Source organism: Cupressus sempervirens, chromosome 1 (genome assembly GCF_028749045.1).
Source record: "Cupressus sempervirens isolate cs-2001-9-10 chromosome 1, ASM2874904v1, whole genome shotgun sequence".
Taxonomy (NCBI): Eukaryota; Viridiplantae; Streptophyta; class Pinopsida; order Cupressales; family Cupressaceae; genus Cupressus; species Cupressus sempervirens.
In genome coordinates, this window is record NC_143118.1 from 836255436 (window position 1) to 836274307 (window position 18872).

General features: G+C 37.7%; 1 pseudogene; it reads left to right on the top strand.

Annotated features, from left to right (window-relative positions):
* The first annotated feature begins 16440 nt into the window (after positions 1–16440).
* LOC149580452 (protein CYPRO4 pseudogene) lies at positions 16441–17912 on the top strand (annotated as a pseudogene).
* Positions 17913–18872: the final 960 nt, after the last annotated feature.

Consider the following 18872-nt stretch of genomic DNA (forward strand, 5'->3'; position numbering starts at 1 on the left):
ATCAATCCGATCATAGATGTATTCTACTTGCATTGGGATTCATGTTAAATTCATGCTTCCAACTATGTGCTTGGTTGAGTGATTTTATACTTGGAATTTTTATTGTTTCTCATCCAACCCTTGTTGTTTATGATATTTATGTAGTTGGTGTGCCCACACACAAGAATGTGAGCATGCACTTGTTGGGTTCTTGCGAGGCTCAAACTCTTAGTTGATATTGATATAGTTATGTTCATTGGGGTTGGTTTGGGAAACTACATTGCCTACGAGCACTCATTATGTAATGAGTATGGGTATGTAGGGTAGACAAGTGGAGGGGCTTCTCTTGTGACCCTAGGTGATGTTCCCAACAAGGTAAACATGAAGAAGTTTTCTAATAAGTGATAACTAAATGAATTACTGAGTAATAAAACTATGATAATAAAATGTGAAATACCTATATGGTATAACCGAGGGTATGTGCCTGTATGATCTATCCAAGGGTAGGTGTCTGTATGATTTATCCAAGGACACAGTCTAATGACCTCTCGAGGGAGTCCCAAGGGAAAGTTTCTGTATGATGTTTACCTTGGGCTCCACGATGACACATGATCTACTCTCCACTAGAGTCCCCACACAGAGACCCACAGAGTGTTTCACTAGGACCTGTTGTATTGCATTGTCTCATGATCTTGGTTTTAGTCCTTTGTATTATTTGGTGTGAGTGTTAGCCATGGATGACTATATTGTGTGATTGTGGTCGGATCACTATCTCCATCAACATGGCAGGAGTGGGCCTACAAGTTCCATGTGGTTGGGAGGCATAACTACCTATACTACTGCTAGGGACCAATGTATAGAGTTGGCCTTCCTCTAGTTTAGTTCTAGAGTTGGATGTTCACATGGTTGTTCATGCCTTTTTGGAGTACATTTCCCTTGCAATTTTTGTTATTTTAGTTTATTGGGATAGTTGATTTATGCACATGTATGTTCACTATGATGTCACTTTCTGCATGATTACATTAGATGTTAGAGTTATTTGATCATCTTTATTATTTTGAGTGCTTACTCTTCAAATATGGTGGTTCTGGTACTCCCTATTGTGGAGGTTCTAACTATATTTTCCTTCTAAATTGGTCATTTGGCCTTTCTTTCCAAACTTGGGTGACAATTGTTCAGCATTGGATGATATTGATAAAGCATCACATGGTAGTAGTAAAGAGTATCATGTGATACTAGTAAAGTATCGCATGGCCATAGTGGAATGTATCACATGGCCACAATGAAAAGTATTGCACGAGTGGAAAGTATCACATGACCATAGTGAAAAGTGTCGCATAGGGTCTATGAGAAAACCTACTTGGGAAAACAACATGTATTTTCTAACTTGTTGGGTGAGTTTTTGAAGGGGTTTTGGATACTATATTGGGAGTTGTTGCTTCCTATATTATATATATATGAGCTAGGTTCTAGACCTCCAAAAGTTAAGATAAAGATTCTAGATCCTAGTAGGTTTCAATATTTTAGACTTAGACAATTTTCTAGGATTTGAAACTGAGACAATTTTTCAGGATTTCAGGCTTAGCCATTGTAATGACCCTTACTATTAAGGCCACTAAAACCCTCAAACTGAACTGAGACAATTTGTCAAACACTTGGCATGTAACTGAATAGAGCTGCGAATAGGGCTAATTGTTGTGCAATGAAACCACAAAGTACAATGCCAGCATCGAAATGTAATGTAATGAACAATAACAGTACCAATAACAATATTCAGAATATGGAAACTCTCAAATTTGATACTTTCAGAATATAAGGACTGTGGTGTCTAATACATATGCATATGAATATAGATTGATGACAACATATAAACCTTCATATTCAATCCTATCAATGCATGCAAATCTGATTACAACTGATTATAATGGACTGAGCTGTGCATCTACATTAATGACTGATTTTACAATATCAGATTTAGGGGACTGTCACAACTATGCACTTCTAATACATCAAACCCTTGACAATGTAATGCTATGACATGACAATAACCCAGTTCAGATTATATGATAGATGACTAGTTTACAACAACAACTAATAACTGGAGATAACCAACAATGCAATGACAGTGTTGACTGTTCAACTATTTGTATGCAACACCTTTGACAATCAAAAACCTCAATATGTGCACCTAGTATTGCTGCTGGATATGTCTGATGTAAACTGCTGCCAAAGACACTAAATCCTCCACAAACTGCCCCCAAACGAACCCCCAAATTGCTGCTGCTGATTCTACTGGCAAGGCCGTACCCAGGCCAGCATGTACGGCCCCTATATAAAAATAAAGCTGGGGTTTTGGGACCCCCAAATGCAAGGAATATGGGTGCCTAGGGTTAGGTAGTAACCCTACCAAACCATAAAAAATAACTCCAAGGGGTTGAGAAGATATGAGCAATTATGTGGTTCCAAACCCTGATTTGACAATTCTGAAAATGCACAAATTTTGTCTTCAAACCCCTGCCAAACGCTTCACCAATGTTAGGGTAAATCTGAAACCCTTATTCCAACCAAAATAAACTCTTCAAACAATTTCTCAATGAAGTTCCAATGAGATGGCTGAATACCAAATCCAATTATGCAACCCTTCAGTAGATATTTCACTACGTTAGTTATGCCAATCTAGGGGAGTGATTCGTTCCCAAAGATCGAATAGTATTTGCAGACCCAAGAGACTACAAATTGCTCCACAATGGAAGAAGTAGAAGAAATCTCAAATCCAAGCATGTGCAAATGAGAGGCCCAGCCCTCTATTTATTCACTTTTTCTAAGAAGTTGCTAGAACTTCTAGAAACATCCTTTATAAAACCTCATTATGATGCACTTTTTATAATAAAGTAATTTTATAAAATAAAAAGTGCAACTCAACTTAAAATTATAACATGTAGGCCCTGATAACACATAATAATGAAATATAACCTCTTAACACTTCTTCAAGAGCAAAATATGACCATCTGATCCGCATAATTGACTCTCTCTCCACACCATTTGCCTACGAGAGTCGAGGATAGGCAAATCTAGCATGCTAAACGAGGTCATCCAAAAATGGGGACATTACAATCTACCCTTCCTGAAATTGCTTGTCCCCAAGCAATGGCTGAACAACAACCCAGTCAATCCACCTGGATCCCAAATGAAGTCATGAACTGTACTGTAGTCAACCAACGCAAGCTCCTACAATATCCTTTGCAAAATAACCAAGAGGAATCCATGAATGAATCGTGAACCACTGCTCAACTAAACTCTAACTCCATAACTGGCACAGTTAGGAACCCATGAAACATTAACTCTGAAAAAATCAAAACCCAAGTAGAGAGGACAACTGAAACTATCAACATAGCAAATGTCATCAACACATCCCACTGGCCTACATAGAGTGCACAATCCATCTCTGCAATAATGGTGAGCACTCCAAAATGAAACTGCACCAAGTGCAGAGAATCCACACACTCTACACCAACTGGAGTCAACATGTCTCTGCAGATCACTAGCCATGCTGGCATCACCATAACTCCCATGCCTCGTTGACGACCAATAGGCATCACACAATAGATAGTAATCACTCAAACCAAATCTATTTGTCAACAACTCCTGAATACATGAATCAAAAGAAATCCGATGAATATACTCTGAAATATAATGCCAGTAAAAAGAACCAACCAACTCATCCTGCAAACATAATACAACCAACTGTGACTGGTCATTAGCTAAGTGAGAAGATGGCATAGCCAAGTGAGCGAAAAAAAGAACTACGGCTGAATCATCAACAACAGCAGTATCACCCCCAATCTCCTGATCATGAACCATCCAGCTGTCACTCACCAAACCCAACACCACGTCATATGCCTCACAACTCTCTACCGGTGGAGTCAAACCATTCCAAAACTGATGACCAACACTAGAAACCAAAGTACATCTACATATCATCATCTCATCAACATGGTCATCAAAGGTAAACTGATGAGTATACTTCACAGTGTAAGGCCAATAAAATGCGCCAACCTCAGTCAGTGTCTTAGACTATAATCCTGATGAAACTAATTGCAACTGATCATTAACCACGCCCGAACTCGCCACTACCTCCGAAGACACCTCCAAAGGAGTAGTACTACTAATAGGAACCATGCCAACTATCGACTCCTCAGCATCAAACATGATCTTTGGTACAATATCACAAGTCTCCACGCCATCAGTAGTAGAGATCACCATCATGTCGAGCAGACTACAATGCTCAACTGCAACACCCAATTCAACCGAGCTTGACTCTAGTGGAAGGGAACAAGATATGCTACTACTAGTATCTAGGATGGATGCATTCCCATCTCCACTGTCTTTGGAAATCTCAACCGTGGAGATCCTCGGATCACTAGACACCATAGTTTGGGATTTTATAGAAACTGGTAAAGACTGCAGTTGCCCTAACTCCATGGTTACCTCAGCCAAACAAAATTGTGACTCCTTGAAAGCCAACTGTGTTCTCTCAAGGATCTCAGAAGTCACCTCGATCTGCTGAGTAAGCTCGCTCACCTCCTCTTCCTTAACTACTAATGCCTCGTATGCTGTACTGCCCCACTCTATAAGATGATCTCTGTCAGCTACCAACTGCATATAATCCTCTCTCAAAATTCGGATAGCCTCCCATAAAGAGTGGATTTCTGTCAAAGAAAGATAACTACCTCCCTGCTCATCACTAGTAGGAGAACCCCATCCATAAACTGCTAACAACTGACGAGCAGCATTGAAATGCTCACAAGTGATAGAAATGTCTCGGTTGCCAACTCTCAGCTGACTAGACACATGATTGTGCTGACTGGTCGAACTCCTATACTCTATCCCTGGTACATTGTCCAAGGGAGTAACCTCAGAATAGCTATCATCTGTAATACTCAGATCCTGGGACTCTCCTATAAAATCTATCATCTCTGAGAAATCATCAACATGTGATCTGACTGTAAAAGGAATCTGAGTCCCTGCTATACGTGCTAACTCCTGAACTGAGCTCACCTCAAGACAACGCTCATCCACATGTCTCTCAGAATCCTAGAGAGCCAACTGAATACACACCAAGGAATTTCGAGTATCCTCTAGCTCATGAGAAAACTGGTCAACCTCCTCCTCCTTCTTCTTCAATGCATCTAAATAGATGCCTGCAAGATTAAGGAGATGATCGCGATCTGACAGTAGGTGTATGTAACTTACCTCATTTCCTCCATGCCTTCCTTGATTTGCTATAAGTCATCAGAAGAAGAACCTGTTGTGACTCCTTTCTGTCTCTCCTGTAGTTGAATCATCCAAATGTGATTCTCAATCAATCCACACATCCTGTCATGATGAGATAAAGCCGCGACAATATCCTTGTCCCTTGTCTTCAGCTAGCTTGCCAAACCAAGTGAAGAGCTACTAGCTTCTATCTCATGTGAAGAAGCATCCAACTGTGCTTGATACTCATGTTCTGCAAAGTCCTGAATGCTCACTATCTGATCAACTGTACTATCCTCAAACATGACAGTATCCTCAACTGCTGTAACTTCATCCAGCCCAACTGTACTGGAATCACTATCTATGTCAATCACACAATCTAGTGTACTTGTGATATCACCTTCTAATACTACTAGCTCAGCCAGCACAACACCTGTAACCCCTTCTACCTGTGAAGATGATGCAGATAGACCATTACCTGAAGATGTGCTAATGTCTCCCTGTATCGAATCAGTATGTCTGTCAAACTCCTCATACAAGTTTCTGCCTATCATAGGGAAGGTACGATCCTTAGGCCTATCAAAATGTTCAATCAGTCTCTCCTTAAACTCCACATATGAGGTAATGTGTGCATGACCCATAGTAACCATACCATGATACCACCACTTGTGTGCTAACCCATCCAGATGAATTTCTACATACTTAATAGCTTCTTCCTCAGGCATAGGGTGCAATTGAAAGTATGTGTCAAGCTTTTGAACCCAAGCTCTTGCTGTAGACTTCCCTGAGCCATCATAATATGGTAACTGAAGTTTCCCTACTTTCTTCCGTAGCTCATAGCTCTGGTTCCTGCCATGTCCACGTGGCATATGCTTCATCCACACATCCATATACTCCCTAAAGGTAATTGCAGCAGTAAAATCTGGACCTCTGGCTTCCCAGTCTCTCCTCAACTGGTCCTGTATATCAGTGATCTGGGGCTTAGGTATGGGCTGCTTTGGAGCTTTAGGAGGAAATGTGGGAATCATGGGCCTCAAACTCACTATCCTAGCTTGCTGGGATGCATGACCAAAATTGTTCCCAACTTGTTCACCTCCATTATGTGTCCCATCCTGATTATTCCCATTCTGATTGTTACCATTTTGATTATTACCATATGGATTATTTCCTCCACCTATGTTAGCGTTCAACCCCATTTGACAAGCCATCATCTGCATCATAAGCTCCAATCTCTGACTCTGTCCATGTGTCCTCTGCTCTGCTGATCACTGTCCCTGTGCTAAGGTGTTTAATAACTGTAAGAATCTTTCCTTTCCCTGATCTGGACCGGCCTTCATTTTGTCAAACATTTTTCTCTCTATCTGGCTGTTCCAAAATCCCTATAAGACCTCCACAGGATGGAAGGACTTATAGCTCTGATACCACTGTAATGACCCTTACTATTAAGGCCACTAAAACCCTCAAACTGAACTGAGACAATTTGTCAAACACTTGGCATGTAACTGAATAGAGCTGCGAATAGGGCTAATTGTTGTGCAACGAAACCACAAAGTACAATGCCAATATCGAAATGTAATGTAATGAACAATAACAATACCAATAACAATATTCAAAATATGGAAACTCTCAGATTTGATACTTTTAGAATATAAGGGCTATGGTGTCTAATACATATGTATATGAATATAGATTGATGACAACATATAAACCTTCATATTCAATCCTATCAATGCATGCAAATATGATTACAACTGATTATAATGGACTGAGCTGTGCATCTACATTAATGACTGATTTTACAATATCAGATTTAGGGGACTGTCACAACTATGCACTTCTAATACATCAAACCCTTGACAATGTAATGCTATGACATGACAATAACCCAGTTCAGATTATATGATAGATGACTGGTTTACAATAGCAACTAATAACTGGAGATAACCAACAATGCAATGACAGTGTTGACTGTTCAACTATTTGTATGCAACACCTTTGACAATAAAAAACCTCAATATGTGCACCTAGTATTGCTGCTAGAGATGTCTAATGTAAACCACTGCCAAAGACACTAAATCCTCCACAAACTACCCCCAAACGAACCCCCAAATTGCTGCTGCTGATTCTACTGGCAAGGCTGTACCCAGGCCAGCATGTAAGGCCCCTATATAAAAATAAAGCTGGGGTTTTGGGACCCCCAAATGCAAGGAATATGGGTGCCTAGGGTTAGGTAGTAACCCTACTAAACCATAAAAAATAACTCCAAGGGGTTGAGAAGATATGAGCAATTATGTGGTTCCAAACCCTGATTTGACAATTCTGAAAATGCACAAATTTTGTCTTCAAACCCCTGCCAAACGCTTCACCAATGCTAGGGTAAATCTGAAACCCTTATCCCAACCAAAATAAACTCTTCAAACAATTTCTCAATCAAGTTCCAATGAGATGGCTGAATACCAACTCCAATTATGCAACCCTTCAGTAGATATTTCACTACCTCAATTATGCCAATCTAGGGGAGTGATTCGTTCCCAAAGATCGAATAGTATTTGTAGACCCAAGAGACTAAAAATTACTCCACAATGGAAGAAGTAGAAGAAATCTCAAATCCAAGCATGTGCAAATGAGAGGCCCAGCCCTCTATTTATTCACTTTTTCTAAGAAGTTGCTAGAACTTCTAGAAACATCCTTTATAAAACCTCATTATGATGCACTTTTTATAATAAAGTAATTTTATAAAATAAAAAGTGCAACTCAACTTAAAATTATAACATGTAGGCTCCGATAACACATAATAATGAAATATGACCTCTTAACACTTCTTCAAGAGCAAAATATGACCATCTGATCCGCATAATTGACTCTCTCTCCACACCATTTGCCTACGAGAGTTGAGGATAGGAAAATCTAGCATGCTACATGAGGTCAGCCAAAAATGGGGGCATTACAACCATCTTTCAGGATGACTAGTCAAGATTCTTTATATGTTAATTATTATTGGAAATTGACATTGTATGTTTAACTCTCATAGTTGGTTAATGAATGTGTTGGTAAATAGTGATGCTTGGAGATCATTGGTTGATTGGACTATTTGGTTGAGCCTTCCGTTATGATCTTTGAGATTAGTTGCATGTTGATGTTTTATTTATAGATGCTTTCTCCCTTAAAAAAATCTATTGGCTTTAATTTATCTTTATTCTAAGGATCTTTGGGTGGGGTGTTACATCTAGTATCAGAGCCCATGTTGCAACATTGGGATCTTTGTGTTATGCTCCCAATATGATATTGTTTTGGTTACACATGATGGTATCATGTTTTTGATTATGCTTATGATACTAATGTTTGTTGTGTATGGCTCTAACTCTTATCTTGTTTCTCCTTTAGAGATGTCTCCTACACATAGACTTGGTGGTCGGAGGAATAATCAATAGAATAACAATGAAGAAGAACACCATGAGGAGGATTTTCAGGAAGATGGGGGAGGATAGGGTAATAAAAATCAAGTTGTTATTGGGAATTGGTGCCTTTATTAAATGATCTTATATCTCAATTGGGACCTTGAGTTGAGGAAAACTTGACTATGGCTAGGAAGAGGGATCTCAATATTGAGACTCCCACATGTTAGAGTATTGAGAGGGAGAGGAGTGTGGGCATGAGCGTGAGAATTCTCACACACCACTTGGTAGTAGAGGTTACCATAGGAGAGGCCATGGTCAAGATGATGAAGATTCCATCCAAGTGGACATGATGAGAGACCTTTATAGGTCTAACCCACCATTATTTGATGGCCTAGGAGGTGGTCTCAAGGTCTAGACATGGTTAATGGATACAGGGCATTGATTTTCCTTACATCCTTATGGAAGAAAATTGAAGACCCATTGTGCTATTACAAAACTAAGAGAGCATGGATATATATAGTGGGATATGGAGAGTGAAAAGCTCTAAATCAGTAAAGTGGATCTCACTTGGGAGATATTTGAGGAGAGGTTCAAGCATAGATTTATATCTCCATAGTACTGAGAGGCACGTGCTGATGAATTTCATGAGCTCAAATAGGGGAACATGTCAGTGGATCAATATGAGAGGCATTTCTTTAGGCTAAGATAGTACTTGAGCTATTGTTATGATGAGGTACTCCTCACACAAGATTTTATCAGGGGTCTTAAAGAGTCTATAATTGGGGATGTTTGTCTCCACTGGCCTAGGACACTTGCATTTGCCACAGCAAAGGCAATAATTGTTGAGAGTAATGTGCCTAGGGGTTTCAGTGTTAGATCAAGCTCTTAGAGCCATAGCACATGATCTACAGGGAAGAGTGTACCACCCCCTCATATGCAAAGCACAAGCTAGGGCCAAGCCTAGTTAGTACCCTCACAAGGTGGTCATGGTTGCTAGGGTTGACAATGCCATCAGTATCAGCCTAATGGTGGACAAAGTTTAGGTACCACAAGAGGAGAGGGGCATGATCAGAGTCGATGGAAAGAGTCCTAGTAGAGTCACCCTTCTCAGAGTAGTCAACAAGACTATATTAGAGGGAGTGCACCATATTCTAGTGGTGGACATGGATATGGTTCCAGTTTTAGAGGAGCATGTTTTTCATGTGGTCAGATCATCCATAGATCATTTGAGTTTCCTCTAAAGACATCTTTAGGAACTAATAGAGGTGCAACCATGTCTGAGCCTACGATGGGGGATGCAGGTAGATCCCATAGAGTTTTTGTGGTGGTTGAAAATCATCAAGATGAGCACCAGGGTACCATAGTTGAGGTTACAAGTACATTTCATGGTATTTATTCTATAATATTATTTGATTTAGGTGCTTCAAATTCTTTTATTTCGCCATTCCTTGTTCAATAATGTGGGCTAGTGGCATGATAAGATTTTAGGTGGTAGGTTGAGTTAGCCATAGGTTCCAAAGTGATTATGGATTCCATAGTCAGTGGTTGTGTGTTGGACTTGGGCACCTTCACCACCATAGTTGATCTTCGTATCCTACCCTTACGATCTTATGAAATTGTGTTGGGTATGGATTGGTTAGCCTCCCATAAGGAAAATATATATTGCTGACGTAAGTTGGTACACTGTGTTGATGACACAGGTGGATAGGTAGAGCTTGTAGGGGTCCAGAGGCCAGTCTCACTTTAGATGATCTCAGCTAAGTAGTTGAAGCAGAGTGTGTGCATGGATGTTAGATGTTTGCAGGCTTTTTAAGTGACCTTGAGGAGGTTGAGAGCCATGAGGTGACACTAGATGATCACCTACTCCTTTGTGAGTATGTTGACATATTTCCTAATGAGATACCATGTATGCCACCAAAATGTGACATTGATTTTTGTATTGATCTCATTCTAGGAGTGGAGCCTATTTTATGGACTCCTTACTGTATGACTACATAGGAGTTGAGTGAGCTTAGATTATAGTTGGAGGAATTGTTGGCCAAGGGCCATTCAACCTATTGTATCCCCATGGGGTACACCAATCATCTTTGTGAAGAAGAAAGATGGGTCATTGTGTTTATGCATTGACTACCAACAATTGAATAAGGTGATGGGGAAGAATTGATATCCCTTCCCAAGGATTGATGATTTGTTTGATCATATGAAGGGATCAAGAGTGTTCTCAAAGATTGATCTTAAGTTGGGATACCATCAACTTTAGATTGATTAGTTGGACATTCATCAGACAACTTTTTGTACACACTGTGGGAATTATGAGTTTACAATTGTATTCTTTGGGTTAACCAATGTGCCATCAGTGTTTATGAGTTTGATAAATGGAGTATTTTTCATGTACCTTGATTGGTGTGTCCTTTTTTTCTTGGATGACATATTAATCTATTCAAAGACTGTTGAAGAGCATGAGGTCCATTTATGTTAGGTCTTGTAGTGCTTACGAGATCATCAATTTTATAGAAACTTGGGTAAATATGGATTCTTCTAGTTTGAGGTGAAGTATTTGGGGTACATTATCATAGGTGATGGTATTGTAGTGGACCCAGAGAAAATTTGAGCTATCATGGATTGGTTGGCACCCACTAGTGTTCCTGAGGTTCGCAGTTTTATGGGATTGGTAGGTTACTACTGTCGATTCATGATAAATTTCTCACAAGTGGCTCATCCCATCACTTCTCTTCAATGGAAAGAGAATAAGTATGTTTGGTTAGATTAGTGTGAGTCAACATTTGAGGCTCTTAAGGAGAAATTGACCAATGTACCAGTCCTTACAGTGCCTAAGCCCATAGGTGATTTTATGGTTTGCACAGATGCTTCATTGGAGGGTGTGGGTGCAACATTGATGTAGGATGGCTGTATGATTGCACATGAGTCTAGAAAATTCAAAGACCATGATCTTAACTACCCCATTTATGATTTGGAGCTTGCGGTAGTTGTGCGTGTGTTGGAGACATTTCCTTTTGGGACACAAGTTTGAGTTGCATAGCGATCATTGTAGCTTGTAGTATATCTTTACTCAACAAAAAATGAATGCATGACAACGTCACTAGATGAAGTTTTTGTGCGAGTATGATTTTGATGTTCATTACATCAAAGGGAAAGAGAATGTCATCATAGATGCCTTGAGTAGGAGATGACATGAGATATTAGTTTTGTAATTGGGAGTGGATTTGCGAGGCCATATCTTAAAGGTCTTACCTAGTGACACATGGTATCGGGAGGTGAGGGTAGAGATTGACCATGGACGTACCCTTGAGGGGAGGTTTTTAGGTTATTCATTGGAGTTTGATGGATTATTGTGACACTTGGGGTTCATTTATGTGCTAGTGTGTGGTGATATTTCTACCTTGGTTTTGTTAGAAGCACATCGTGGACCATATTCTACACTTCTTGGCATCAAGAAGATGCATGCCAACCTTAGAAAATTATACTGTTGGGGTAGGGATGAGGCATGATGTTGTTAATTTTGTTGCTTGATGTCTTGAGTGCCAAAGAGTGAAGGCAAAGCATCAACATCTGGCAAGTCTTTTGCAGCTGCATACCATTTTAGATTGGAAGTGCGATACTATATCTATTGATTTTATCATAGGGTTTCTTATGTCATTATGAAAACATGATTATATCATGGTGATAGTGGACAATTTGTCCAAGGTCGCACATTTTCCAACCATGAAAGCATCTTACATAACTTCTTTTGTAGTGCATGTTTTCTTGGAGGACATTGATAAATTGCATGGAATCCCTCATCGGATTATATTGGATAGAGATCCATAGTTTATTTCATCACCATAGACATCTCTCCAACATGCTTTGTGTGCACAACTCAATTTTAGTTCAACATACCACCTAGAGATTGATGGTCAAACGGAGAGAGGGAACTAGGTTATGGAAGACATACTTCACATGTATGTGATGGACAGGCAGCTGAAGTGGAAGAACTACTTGTACTTTTTGAGTTTTCTCATAACAATGGGTACCATAGTTCTCTTGGCATGTCACCTTCTTTAGGCCTTGTACGGTAGACCATGTTGTACCCCTTTGAGTTGGGAGCATTTAGAGGATTGAGTACTTTTGGGTCCAGAAATGCTTTAGGATGTGGAGCAATAGGTTGTTTGTATTAGAGAGCATTTGGTTACTACTCAAAATAGGCATAAGAATTATGTAGATGCCCATAGGTTGGATCATCACTTTTCAGTTGGTGACAAGGTGTTTTTGAGAGTGCATCCGTAAAAGAGCCCCATCCGTTATGGGAAAGGCTTTAAGTTGGTGCCACATTTTTTTAGATCATTTGAGATCCTAGAGAGGATTGATCCTATTTCTTATTGACTAGAATTGCCACCTAGCCTATAGCACATCCATTATGTTTTTCATATTTCTATTTTGAGGAAGTATATTCCTGATGTGACCCATGTAATTGATTGGGATTGCAAGTGGAGGATAGACAACTTTCTTTGGAGCCCATTCATATCCTTTAGCATCGAAGGTTGACCCTTAGAGGTTAGGATCTAGAATTGGTAAGGGTCCAATAAGACTGAATGATGAGAGTTCTACTACTTAAGAGGATGATACACGATTGAGAGATTTGTACCCTTATCTTTTTGCAGGCTTCTAGGAGTAAGTCTATGCCTGATGGGGGAGGATGTAGTGCCTCTTGTGTTTGCATTATGTACCTTGTTATATTTTGATTTCAGAGATACCTTGATACTCATGTTGATGAAATTTGAGATCACTTGATGGTCAGATATTATATTTTAATTGTCAATATCATAGATGATAGATTCTATGTTGTTCAGTTTGATCATATATGCATGATGATGCTTATTTATGTGATATGATGCTTTATGATGATATCTGGTTATTTTGTATTTGGACTTCTACTCTGTTTATGATTATATGATGAGCTTACTAGATTTTGGATACTATGATTTGATGCTACGTATATTTAATTCATTCTTTCTTTGAGATGTTTTATGATGCAATGAGTGATGTAAATAGATTATTTTAATGTAATTAAAATTAATGGTTAATTACGTGATTTAATGCATTTATTGCTTCAGTTATATTATTATATGCAATTGCACTTGATCATGTTGTTTAACATGCAAGATTTATATCCCCGATAGTGGCACATGGAGTAAGTGATTTGGTTGTTTATATACCTAGAAAATATCATCCCTATATGGGTGACTTATCTTATTTACTTGTTAATTAAACCCTTAGGCGATTTAATAAATCCAGATTCATTTGCATTTGTGACTAGACCAATATTATGTCTATGCATTTAGCTATCTGCATTTGTCACAAAAATTATTAAGGAATATTATGATTTAATGTTTTAAGGGTATTTTGATATTTGATCTTATTATTTTAATTACCAAAAACTTTTCTGTAGTTGAATTCCATTTAATTGGAATTACCCAATTGTGTCTAGGCTGAGAAGGGGTTTAATCTAATAAGTTAGTTATTTTTCTAATTTTATATTGCACTTTTAAAGTGAATATGTATTCCAAAAAGTGAGTTATTTCTCACTTCTCACTTTTAATTTTGAATTTGAGAGAAAAAATCCCAAAACCCTCTTAAGGAGATATTTTTGTTATACTCCTTGCGGGAGCTATGGGTGTAAGATTAGCACAAGATTGATCTCGTTGGATCTGAATCGGGGAGACCTTGGTTTTCCAAGACTTTCAATAGTTTTAGTAGGGCAATTATCTTATTATGAGCATTCCCATTTTTCCCTTTTGGCTTCCAAGTAGGGCTCTTCCATTTTTATGCCTTAGCTCGATTTATGAGGTTGTTTTTGGTACTGGTTTGCTAGGAGGTAGAGAACTAGTGTTCCCCTCCATTCCTGTATGTGGGCTCTACTCGGTTGGGGAGGTACAAGCATTCATTTGCATTTTGGGGTCAGGTTTGGGGGTTTCAGACTATTATGTTGTCCATTTTTGCATATAGACTTTGAACCCAAATTTTATTTGATATCTGGTGTTTTTATACCTGATTGGAACCAGGGTCTTAATTTCTTTGATTTTCATCAATGTTGGATTTTGGGAATTTTTTAATTCACCTTGATTTCTATGTTGCCCAATTTTCTTGGATTTTATTGGCACTGATGTTGGTCATGGATTCAAATTATCTGTAGGGATATCAATCTGGCCATAGATGTATTCTGCTTACATTGGGATTCATGTTGAATCTGTACTTTGAGCTATGTGCCGAGTCGAGTGATTTTATATTTGGTAGCTTTATTATTTCTCATCCAATCCTTGTGGTTTATGATCTTTATGTAGTTGATGTGCTCATACATGAGCACGTGAACGTGCACTTGTCAGGTTCTTATGAGGCCTGAACTCTTGGTTGATATTTCTTGAGTTATGTTCATTGGGGTTGGGTTGGGAAACGACATTGCCTACGAGCACTCATCATGTGATGAGCATGGGTATGTAGGGTAGACAAGTGGAGGGGCTTCTCTCATGACCTTGGGTGATGTTCCTAACAAGGTAAATGTGAAGAAGTTTTCTAATAAGTGATAACTACATGAATAAATGGGTAATAAAAATAAGATAATAAAATGTGAAATACCTATATGGTTTATTCGAGGGTATGCACCTCTATGGTCTATCCAAGGGCAGGTGCCTATACAATTTATCTGAGGACACAGTCTGATAGCCTCTCAAGGGAGTCCCAAGGGAGATTTTTCACACGATGTTTAGCTTGGGCTCCACAATGCCAAGTGATCTACTCTCCACTAGAGTCTCTACATAGAGACCCATAGAGTGTTTGACTAGGACCTGTTGTATTGCATTGTCTCATGATCTTGGTTTCAGTCCTCTGTACTATTCGGTGCGAGTGTTAGTCATGGATGATTGTATTTTGTGATTGTGGTTAGATCACTATTTCCATCAGCATGGTGGGAGTAGGCCTATGAGTTCCACATGGTTGGGAGGTGTAGCTACCTATATTACTACTAGGGACTGACATATAGAGTTCCTCTAGTTTAGTTCCAGAGCTGGATGTTTACATCACTAGTAAAATTTTGATAAATAAATGAATATGTGACTAGAAATTTTAGTCACAAGACTAAAATTTTTAGTCATGTGACTAAAAGTGATCAAATTCTAGTAATGTTTTGTAATTTATAAGTGACTAAATAAATGACTAAGTTGATCATTAGATACAATCACAAAGTTAGACATAGATAAGTGACTAAGTAATTGATCAAATAAATGACTAAACAATTGGTCATTTTTATACTTTGTGAAAAATATATTTAGAAAAGTATAGTCATATGGTTTTTTTTGAGGGAAACTTTTGAGTGTTTTAACATAAGGGAATTGATTGGAGTTGAAAATAAGGGAAAGGAAATGTGTACAAAATTAAAGTAAAAGATGGAATTTGATGTTTCTTTCTAATATTGGATGATTGGACTATTTTGGATGTTTTCATATTGCAAAGGCCTCAAAATGGGCACTTTTTCATTCTCACCTAAAATTTTCATATATTGAAGATTCCAATAAATTTATGTGGAAGGTGAAAATTAAAGATGTTAAGACTTGAAATTTGAATTTTTTATTTTTTTAAAAGCAAGATTAGAGATACTTTCCAAAATTTTAAAGGAAAGACAAATTTGATATGAATCCATTATAGTTTTGTATAACTATACATCTTAATAAGTTATATCCAATATTTCTTTTTAAATACTAAAATTAATTTATCTCTTTTAAATATTTTAATAATGGCATAGATCTAAATTGGTACCCCTAAATCCCAATGGGTAGCCTTTGATAACAATATTGCCATTGTGTTTGTTTGTGAGGGAGATCAAGAGGAGGATAAGCATGAAAATAATGACAATGAGAATGTGGAGGAGGAGGATGGCAAGGAAAATAAGAAGGGCTCTAAACATTAGGTGGATGATCACCTATTGATCAAAATATTTGATGATCAATTAGGAATGGATTGTCTCAAAGGGTTTTGGGAATTAGTCAAATTTTTGAATAAACAATATAATAGGAACTTTGTCATGGATTTATAGAATTGCATTGTTTAGAATAGGTATGTTATGGGCACCATAGAGGATGAGGTATTGGGGGCATTCAAAGTTTTTCCATGGGCATTGGGAGTCATAGCTTTTTGGTTGGGGAATTAGGAGTTGAGGAAGTGAAGAATCTATATAATGGTATCTAGGGAAAGAGCTTGATGGTTAAGTTTCAATTGGGAGAGTTGAGGTTTGGAGGCTATGGAAGTGCATCTTTATCGATACTCAAAAGGAATTTCTCATGAGGGTCAGGACCAATATATTTCTAATTATTCTTATAGAAAAGGCTCATTCTACTAGGGTTCATCAATTAGACATTGAGAGTGGAAATATTGTCATATTGGAGTGCAAATTTGAGAGGAATGGAACTCCCATTACAATGAGAGATATGCCCAATAGTAACAAGGGTACACAATTGGATGCTTTAGAATTGATCTTCTTAGAGTTGGATGAAAATGGGTTGTGTAGGTAGGACATAAAGGAAAAGTATGGTAACTTGCAATATATTGATAGCCATGTGTTGAATTGGATAGAGGGCCATAGATTTTCAAGAGGCACCAAATTCTAGTGCTTTGATACTACAGGTGATGGGTGTGTTGTGGTTGGTTCTACTAATGTGATGATTAAGTTTTATGTGACAAGGTAAATAAAGATGATTACAAATTTTTTTCCTAACATTAGTTTACCAGTGACCCATGTTGATGTTATGTATGATAGAAAAATGGGTTTTGGGGACCATTGATACTTACCCAATTCTTGTCAATACTATTTTCATCAATAAAGATAGGAAGACCAAGATTGGATTTACTAGTAGAATGGGGAACAAGATTGTAGCTCCAATGAGTCTTAAACTAAGCCATATGGATTCACATAATGCAAGAAGTAACAAGTTTCATAGTGCACAATTCTCTTTGCTTACCGATAGTTGCAAGAAGGAGGGGCATTTTGTTGCTAGTGCTAGTAATTTTACTATCATTTGGAATTTCAAACAAGTCAAAAACAAAAATCATGATTTTGGTAAGAGCCAAGAGGGGTTGAAAAGTTGTTAGTGTTACAACATTATTCCAAAAGATGAATTGGATGTTGATAGCAGATTCATGCATTATAAAGATATCATTATATATAATCTTGAGGCTCCTTTCGTTGTTGCAACACCTGAGAAAGTTAGCTCTTTTAGCATAGCATCTGGGAGGTAATTTTTTTAAATAATATTTTGATCTCTCATTTATTTATAACTCCTAAATAAATTCTTTGAAACAACCACTTAAATATTTAGTGGTTCTTTTTAAATTTTGCAGTTCAATATTGTGTACATTTCTTTCAAGTTGTCTACCATGTCATTTTGTGGTGATTCATTTTGATAGCAAGTGTGCTTTGATAATTCTAACTAGAAAAAATAATGAAATGATGCATATAGTCTATCATGTTTTTATGTACATCTTATAATGATAATCTAATGTCCGCTTCTCCACGTTAGCTATAATGGCACCTAGTTGGTCTATCTTTCCATCCGAATAGGATAAAAACATGTGATTTAGGATGCCAACAAGTCACAAGAGTTTTGGTTTTAGTTGAGGAGATTTTAAATGGGAAATTCTAAGGTTAAAGTCACTTTATTTTATTGAGTTGAAATATAAAGTACTTTATTGTTTAAAGTCTTTTTATGACAAAATGACTTAAGTGACTAAAAGATGACATAGTCTTTTATCCCACATTGCTAAGATTTTTTTAGCTCTCTACACTTTTAGGTTATAAGAGAAAGTATTTTCTTGGGATTGGCACCACAAATATATGTTATTATTCAAATCATAATTAGTTTCTTTATTGTGACTAAGTTTCTCCTAAGGACAAAATCCCTTACGAAAGAATAGTGAGAAGAGACACAAACCTAGTAACTCAAATTGAATTTGTAGAACTAAGTTCAATTTTTGAGACTTGGAAGATTAATGGGAAGCTTGAGTTAGATAGAAGGGTAGAGTGCTAGAATGCATAGGACACCAATAGTTTGACCTGGGCTTGGATGACATGCATGGAGGCCATTCATACTAATGCATAAGTGGATTACCAAGTGTAAGTAATAGTCCTTTATTTTTTAGTTATACATTGCCAATATTTTTCATAGTATCATACCACAATAGCTGAGTATAGGATAATGA